Raw genomic sequence first — 8,699 nt, 5'->3', positions numbered from 1 at the left:
AAGTCTTTGCCAATGCAAAGAAAAGTCTTTCCAGCAAATCCCGAGAGCTGGGAAGTTCAAGGGCCACTTTGCCCTGCTCCTGCTGGCCCCTCCATGGCATTTGCACCAGCGACACCCTGGCCTGGTCTGTCCATCAGGGAGCCCAAACACAACCTGTGCTGGTGGTTGCTGAGGTAATTATAAAGATTTAATTTGATTTTCCCCCCTAAATCGTGTGGTGAGTAAATCAGTACACAATCCCACAGCAGCATTCTTGCATCAACTTGGACACATTATTTGGATGTGATATTCGGAGCCCAGCTGCCTTTTTTCTGCTCCATTTTTACTCCTTTGAGGGACAAATCACAGGTGACCACTCATACACTGGAAGGCAAAAACCTATAATGAATCATAGACACGAAATTATGTAAGGACAGGACATTGTTTCTGTAAATTCTGTAAAATCATCACATCCTGACTCCACCTTCACCAGCACAAATCAGAGACCTCTGCAGCTTTTCTCCTGAAAACCAATATTAGAAGTTGTGCTTGGTTTTTGTTCTCCATCTGAGCTTTAATTTGTAAAAAATTCAGTTGCTACTGCAGGGAAGAGCTCCAAGTATGTTCATTTATCAATGCTGGATGCCTTTTTAGAGGGGAAATCATGGAAAGCTATTTTGATTTTCAGAGTTGTGTTCACAAAGAGAAAAAAAATAGAAGAGAGCTGGAGAGGGATTTTGGACAAGGGCCTGTAGTGCCAGGACAAGGGGGAATGGCTTTCCACTGCCAGAGGGCAGGGTTAGATGGGATATTGGGAAGAAATTAAATATTATCATATAATCCAAAGCAGGAATGGGATGGAGCCACTCAGAGAAACGGAAATGGGGTAGAAAATCAGTAATTTAGATGTGAGGTGCTGATGTTCATCAGCCTTAATTTACTAATGATGGCTTCTCCTAAGATTTAACCTCATCCTTAACATACTACCCCTACTGAATTTTCAAAATCAGTGCTAGCCTGGTAATCTCTTCCCAGTTCAAATAAATTAAACATTAAATGGAAATAATGTGTGGATTTCCAGCTCTGGGTTTGCTGCCCAGTTTAGCACTGCCACTGGTGCTTTTTCCTTATGACAAATTCACAGGGATGAATGTACCAAAGAGGCCACAGTGTTTCTAAAAATTACACCTAAATTTGATGGAGAGCCAAGGCAGTACACTACCAAAATATTTGAGCAAGAGAAATATTTGAGGGAAGATGAAGGAAATGGTAAAGAAAAAGATGAGGATGAAGGAAATGATGAAAACTAACAAAGTGATGAAAGAAATTATTGAGAGAATGATGAAATAAATAATGAAGATGAAGAAAAACATGATGAAAAGTAAGAAAATGTAAACAATGGTGAAGAAAATTAAATAAATGGTGGTGATGAAAATATGGAAAAAAACATGAGGAAAATGATGAAAAAATGACAAAATTACTAAAATAAAATGAGTTACGAAAAAAATAAGAAGATGAAGAAATGATGAAATAAATGATGGGGATGAAGAGGAAGAAAAGATGAGGAGGAAGAAAAGCTTTCACATTTCTCAACCAGAGCCACCCCAACAGGCTCCCCACAGCCGGATCCTGCTCGCAGGTGGAAAAGCCGCTCGGACGCCGGCACAGAGCTGCTGATAAATCTAATCCTGAAGGATTGGAAATGAGGTAAAAGAAATTCTGATGAAAATTATGTACATGTACTTTGACAAGCTCATAAACACTGCAGCCATGATAAGTTTTCTTATTTTTTTTTTAAGACCCGACACAACTGTGTAAGCCCAAACTCTAATTTTTACAGCCCTGGGTTTGGAGATCTGTCATTGGGAGATATAATGGAAAGAATAATTGCCTGGTGGCTGCACAAACAGGAGATGTGTTGTCAGGCTGCAGTTTGGAGGCTACATCTGGCTTCGGAAATGATTGATGCTGTCTCTGTGTGTGATTCAGGAAACCATTTTTTCTCCTTTCTTCTTTTTTTTTTTCCTTTTCCCTCCCCCCGCTAACACAACCACCACGCCGAACCTTCAATTAAATCAGTATTAAAGAAAACTTTTGATTTATTCCTCCTGCACCGCGGTGCTGCGGCCGGGCAGCGCGCGGCCCTCGCGGCCGCGGCGGGCACGTGATTCCAATTTGAAATTAAAAAGTCATGTCTGAATAACACAACAGCATTCTCATTTCCTAATACTCTGCTTTTTACTACTTTGCATTCAACTGTGAAAAGTCTTTTAAAACTCTGAACAGCAGTAAAACTTGAATGAATTTTTGACCCATTATTGCATAGCGGGTGCGCTTTCCAAGTTGGAGAGACTGCCAAGTTCTCCCCACCTAATATTTCCACTTTAATTGTGCCACTTGAGAAATTTACGTGCCTCAAAATATGGCATGAATCTTACGCTTATTGCAGTATCATTAGCAGCAACATTTAAGCAACATCTGTGTGCTATAGAACTAATTGAAGTAGCAGAAGTGGCAGCTGTAAATCCACAGGAAGATGGCAGTTTGCACCCAGCACTGCTGAGTTAGCGGGTAACTGTCAGCCTGTTCCTGCAATCTGCTCTCGAGGACTACGGTACAGGCACACAATGTCCAAAAAAATACAGCGAGGAGGCTAATGATCCTATTAACCACTTTGCTGCACCAATTTGGCTGTTTTTCCAGTTTCCTTGTTGGATTTCATTATATATTTCACTGTTCCAGTAAAAAAGTCCAGTACGAGATGTGCTCGCTTACTTAAGTGGGGGGAAGCTCCTGCTCGGTTGAATCAACACACAACCCATTCTTTTTTTCTTTAAAATTCCATGTATTTCACCATCTTTCCCATTGTTTAATTTTTCTTCATCACGCACGCCTGGGTGAAAAAGAACTTTTCCCAACTGTTAATGCTGGTATTTAAAGCAATGACATTTTCCTCCCCGGGATGTAACATTTCCAATAATCAATAAAGCTGGAGGCCGAGGAGGGGAGGAGAAAGTCTTTTTTTAGGAGCGAGGGTGGAAGCACATCTTCATCGGGGCCGGGAATGCCGCGCATGGCCGGCAGCACGCCAGCCCGGGCCCCGATTGCACTAATTGGTGATTGCAGAGGGAGGAAGGTGCTTCCAGCAGCATGTCCTGGAATTACCGACTAATCCAGGCACAGGGTTCAGAGCAGCGCCGCTCCTTCCGCCTTCATCGGCGTCTTGGGTGGGGAAGAGCAGCCTCAGCAACCCCAGAGCGCTCATGGGGACACGGGGGATGGAATTAAGCAGGAAACAGGAATGGTTTGGGGTCGGGGCAGTTGGGTTTTGGAGGTCACCTCACAGCGCATCCCCCCACTGTTGGCCACCTCCGTCCCGGCCATGGCGCGGCCCCGGGGAGCCGGGAAGGCGCTGCTGGAGCCCCCTTGCCATGATCTGTTTGCCAAGAGCCCAAGTTCATTAGAGGCCCAGCACGTCTGCAGGGCCGCCATGTGACAGGCTGGGAGCCACCGGTATTTGTTGTCTTAATGCACAAGTACTCGGGGACTGGACTGATAAGGAAAAAACTGTTTGGAATCTGCTGCTCTACACGCTCAGGGTGGCACGGGCCAGCCTGATATTGAAAATCAATAGTCACGTGGTGGTTTAAAGGTTAGAGGTCCCCTGAATTAACTTTCTAGTACTAAATTACCAGATCTATTTATTTATTTATTTACCTATCTGCCTCTTTCCTTATTTATTTATTTGTTTCCCCTTTAGCAGTGACTGGGGGGGATGCACTGGCTTTAAAGGGGTACAGTCTGCACCTGGAGCCAGGAAAGAGCAAAATACTTTTAATACTTGGTGTGAGGATTTAAATGTGAGGATTTTAATTATGAGAAAATTTAGAATACACAGAGCAATGTCCAAAATGGCAATGGAGCCAGGAGCATTGATAGTGGCCTGAAAATTAAAATGCTGCTTCAATCTTTTAACTCACATCTGTATAGTGCCTGCACTTGTGCTTCATATAATATTTAAATAAATTCATCTTTTATTACCAACAGTGTTTAAAAAATGTAAAGGAATGGTATTATTTACAATATTTATTCATTGGGAATGAACAAATAATATTGTCGCAAATAAATTGAATGGCTAGGGTCAAAGCTCGTGAAGACACAACATTGCTTTTCACCAGTGAGCACAGTGCACTCCCAAGGACTGCTCCAGTGTGTAGGTACTCACACCTGGAAGCACATTCATGACAGGTCTTTGGCTTCTCTGTTTCAGGTACTGCAAAACCCATATTATGCTTTTTTTCACTGAATAGATTTCTTATTTAATTTATTCCAATGTTTCCCTTCCCCTTGTTTTCATTCCCCAGGTACACTGGCAGCAGGATTTTCAATATAGTCAGATCACAGAATACCCTGAGTTGGAAGGGGCCCGCAAGAATCAGCGAAGTCCAACTCCTTGAATATTGGAATATTGAATATTTGCAGCCTGGGCTGGTGTTCTTCAGAAGGGCCAGCAGGGATCTGGGTCCCAGCTGCCCACTGGGCACCGTGGCTGTGGGAAATTTGGGATTTGGCAAAGCCCCTGAGGGCGTTGGGCATTAACCACCTTGGCAGATCCCAGGATGGACTGGGTTGGAAAAATCCCACCCAGTGCCCCCCAGCCATGGCAGGGACACCTCCCACTGTCCCAGGGGCTCCAGCCCCAGTGTCCAACCTGGTCTGGAAGTGGCAGCGCTGCCAGGGGTTCTGGGGGGTCCCCAGGATGCCCCACACCCCTTTTCCATGGGCACATCCTGGTGGGCAGGGGCAGCCCTGGGTCCTGTCCCTTTGTGCCACCTGACCCCTCCGGGAGGGGACATCTGGAGCAGCCACTGAGGCTTTGAAGCACCAGATGTGGCAGGAAAAAGCACTTCCAGGAATTTTAGACACCGCAAAAAAGATTTTTCTTTCTGGGTCAGGGACTCTTCTGCAAAGCCTTTTTTCTAGAAATACTCGGCTGTTTTAAGATTTATTGATTGCTACAGCTTAAATCTAATTTTCTCTTACCACGGTGGGTCCGTATCCATGCGTGCTGTCCCAGCCAGGAAGGGACACCTGGGTGCTGCCACCAACAGGGCACTGGAGCTGGGCCAGGGGCACATATAAAGTCCCAAAATAAGGGAAAAATCCAGGAGAACCACTCAGGTCTTATTGCTGGACTAAATGAAGCACTTCTAAAAAAATGTCCAAACTATGTATTATAGCATTTTTCCAGATAAATACCAAGCGTCTTCTTTAAAAATTAAAATGTTTCTTTTTAAATTTTTATTTTTTCTTTATATGATTAGTTATTATATAATATCAGCATATTACAATATACAATATATCACCCTATGTAATAATTAGACATTATAATATAATACAATACAGCACAGTATAATGTAAACATGATAAATGAATGTTTAAATTAAACTTTAAATAATTCAAAAATTAAAATTAAACATAACCTTCTCAGCTTTGGAATCTTCAGACTCCTGTCCATTTGTGTCAGACCCATCCCTGCCATGGCCAGCTCCAGTTTCTGGGTATTTCCAGGTGGGTTCCCCCTGCACACAGAGGCTTTGAATATACAATCAGAAAAATTCAACCTAAGGCACCCTTTTTGATAAATACACAAATAAAAGGATGGAGACGAGGTTGTAAGTAATACAAATCTCCTGGTGCTCAGGGTCTGCTCAACCCCTACACAATTTTGCCTGTGTGAAGAGCCCTGGCCACACAGTGTAGGATCCATGTACCCACAGATTCGCACATAAATGGAATTATACCAGGGTAGAAACCAGAAAACCATCATTTGAAAGCATAACATGGGCCAAGATTCCCTGGTTTGCACATGCACAAAACAACCCTACAGAAACGTTGAGATTTATTTTTTTATAACTGTCATTTTTAACTGGCAGACAACTCCCCTAATGTTTATTTCTGCCAGCAATCTTATTAATTCCCATACTACTTCTGGACCATGCTTGCACTACAGAAATAATTTTAATTGAACATTTATTAAAATAAATGCTTTGTCAGGATATCCCCACTCCATCTGGCTGCACTGGGCAGGCATTATTTCCTGGATGTGTCTGCTTTATACAACGTCTTCTCCCACAGCTCTCGCTGACGACCAGAGCTGATGATTAGATTGGGGTGGCTTTTGCCCAGCAGTGTTTTGTGCCACAGCCCTCTCTGTCTCGTGGACATGAGCTCACATCCATGCTCTCCAAACCACAGGGCTCTTCCTCCTCTGCTGCACAGAACGGGGTTTATTTGGGAGCGACATCCACAGCCCCACCAGGCTGACAAAAGGCAGAGATCTGCTATAAATAACCCACCCTGCCAGGCTGCACGAGCTGTGTTTGGTGGGTTTGTTTTCGTTTTTTGATGGTTTGGGTTTTTTGGGATTTTTTTTGTTTGTTTGTTTTTATTTATTTTTTTTTCATGGAGTTTGTGCAAGCTCAGTTACAGAGATATGAGTTTTGATAAGAAATAGAATATGAATTAGGTTCCCAGCATTAAATTTCCACCCTTGAAAATAAATGAAGCTGAGCTTTCCTCTTTCTCCCTCCCCACCACACTCACCTGTTGGCAAACATATTCTGGGCACCAAAAAGCCCTTTTCTAGCACTTTTAGCAGCCAAACATTATTTTTATTGCTGGCGCCACGAACAAACAGCAAACAAACAGGAGACACAGTGAATTCACAGCATTGTGCAGTTAATCCTCCATTCAGCAGCGTATCAAAGCACTTTTGTGCTACTTCTGCCGTGCTTCATCTTCATGAAAGCCACAATTTTTATGGAATATCTCCTTCGCCCCAAAGCTGGGGCTCTCCCTCCGCCTTTGGCCAGACCACAGGAGATTTGTTTCCTCCCACAATGAGGGAGGTGGTGCTTTCTGAAACTTCAGAAGGCAGCTGGATATTCACTGAACTGGTTGGGTTTAATTTATTCCTCGTCCAAAGCCTGTAGCAGAAATGCTCTCTACAATGGAAATTGCAAATGCTGCAGCACCCCCAAATTTGAAATTTATTTCCTGTGCTCCAGTAGTTTTCCGTTCTTCAGCAGCTTTGAGCATCTGCTTGTTTGGTGATTTTGGGGAGGTTCTTATGCTTTTCAGCATTTCTGCTCTGTAGCAGGGCCTTGGGACCCTCAGGACACACAGAGCTGTGCCCACCTCAAATGCTGTGTCCAGCTCAGGGCCCCTCAGGACAGGAAGGACCTTGAGGGGCTGGAGCATGTCCAGGGCAGCTGGAGCTGGGGGGGCTCAGCCTGCAAATTCCACACTTTTGGTCAAGCCTTGTCTCAGTAGATGGATTTGTCTTCAAAAATGAAATAAACCCAACAGGAAACAAGGGTGAAGTTGTGGCTGTTCCATCCCTGGCAGTGCCCAGCGCCAGGTGGGACCATGGGGCTTGGAGCACCCTGGGACAGAGGAAGGTGTCCCTGCCATGGCAGGGGTGGCACTGGGAGATATTGAAAGGTCTCTTTCACTCCAGACCTTTCTGTGATTTGATGAGCTTCAAAGCAAGATCAAAGTGTAACCTTTGAGTAGTGCAACATTCCAGGATCCCAAATACCCAAATAACTGACCCTGAGTCTGTTGGTTACACATCATTTTGCAGGGCATTAGAGAGGCAATATTTCTATGAAAATTTAATTTGAAAATGATGGAATAATCCTAATTTAGCAGGATGTCTTCCCTCACGTTTGGCGCATGGTGTCGAATCAACAGTTGATATATTTGGTTTATTTTCTGTTGTCAGGCAGGGAGGGCTGTGACTCACAGACACTCAGCACACACACAGACAAGAGTTTGTCTTCTTCTGAAGGCTCTGCTCCAAAATATTGTTCCAGTCACTCTCTAGCCAAGGAGGTGATGATTCCCTATGAAAAGTTGGCATTAATTATTCTTCTGACTGTGACAACCATAACGAAGCCTATTTTTTATTAAAGAAGTGCAGATCAACATCAGTTTATAATTACATTATCCTTAATAACTGTTCCATGTACTGCTGGCTCTCAAGTTCCAAACACGAGTTTTGAGGGAAGATGTCCGGGCTGAGATCCAGATGGGGATGGTTTTTGGGCCTGGGGATGTTCAGATCTGTGACTGGGGCTTCTGTCACTGCTGGCTGGAATTCCCAAAGCCTGCAACATCCACGTCCTGCAGGGCAGAACAAGGGGGCCCAGAGCCTGAGCCCAGCCCTGCCCTCACCTCTCCCAGCCCTGTGGGGCTGGATGGGCCCTGGGGTCCTCTTGTGAGCGGTGCAACCAAGGGGTGCAGAGAATCCACCTCAAATTCTGCTCCCCTGCTCATCAGTGGCAGCGGTTTAGGAAGATTAAGAATACTTAAGGCACAGACAGGCAATCCACTGCCAAATACTTTGGCTCTAGCACCAAAGGATGGAGCCAAAACCAGTTTGGTGATAGCTGGGCAGAGCACAAAGAACAGAAAGGGTTTTGTGATGATGTGACACAAAAGTAAAGTTGGGCAGAACCTGTCCACAGTTTCAGGCTGTGTGTGGCAAACACCTCAAATCACAGAATCTGCCGGCTTATTTTATCAACAGAAAAGGCTTCCTGCTTAAAAGGTTAGACAGAAATTTAAAAGGCAGCTTGCAATGAAAGCCAAGTTGAGGAAAAGAGAAAAAGAATCCAAGAGGCATCCCTGAGGAGAGGAGAGAGCACAGCAAT

The sequence above is a fragment of the Agelaius tricolor genome, unplaced genomic scaffold, assembly GCF_023055355.1.
Source record: "Agelaius tricolor isolate 1412-34295 unplaced genomic scaffold, bAgeTri1.0.p SCAF_22, whole genome shotgun sequence".
NCBI lineage: Eukaryota > Metazoa > Chordata > Aves > Passeriformes > Icteridae > Agelaius > Agelaius tricolor.
The sequence above is the reverse complement of the archived record's forward strand: the minus strand, read 5'-3'. Positions refer to the sequence as shown.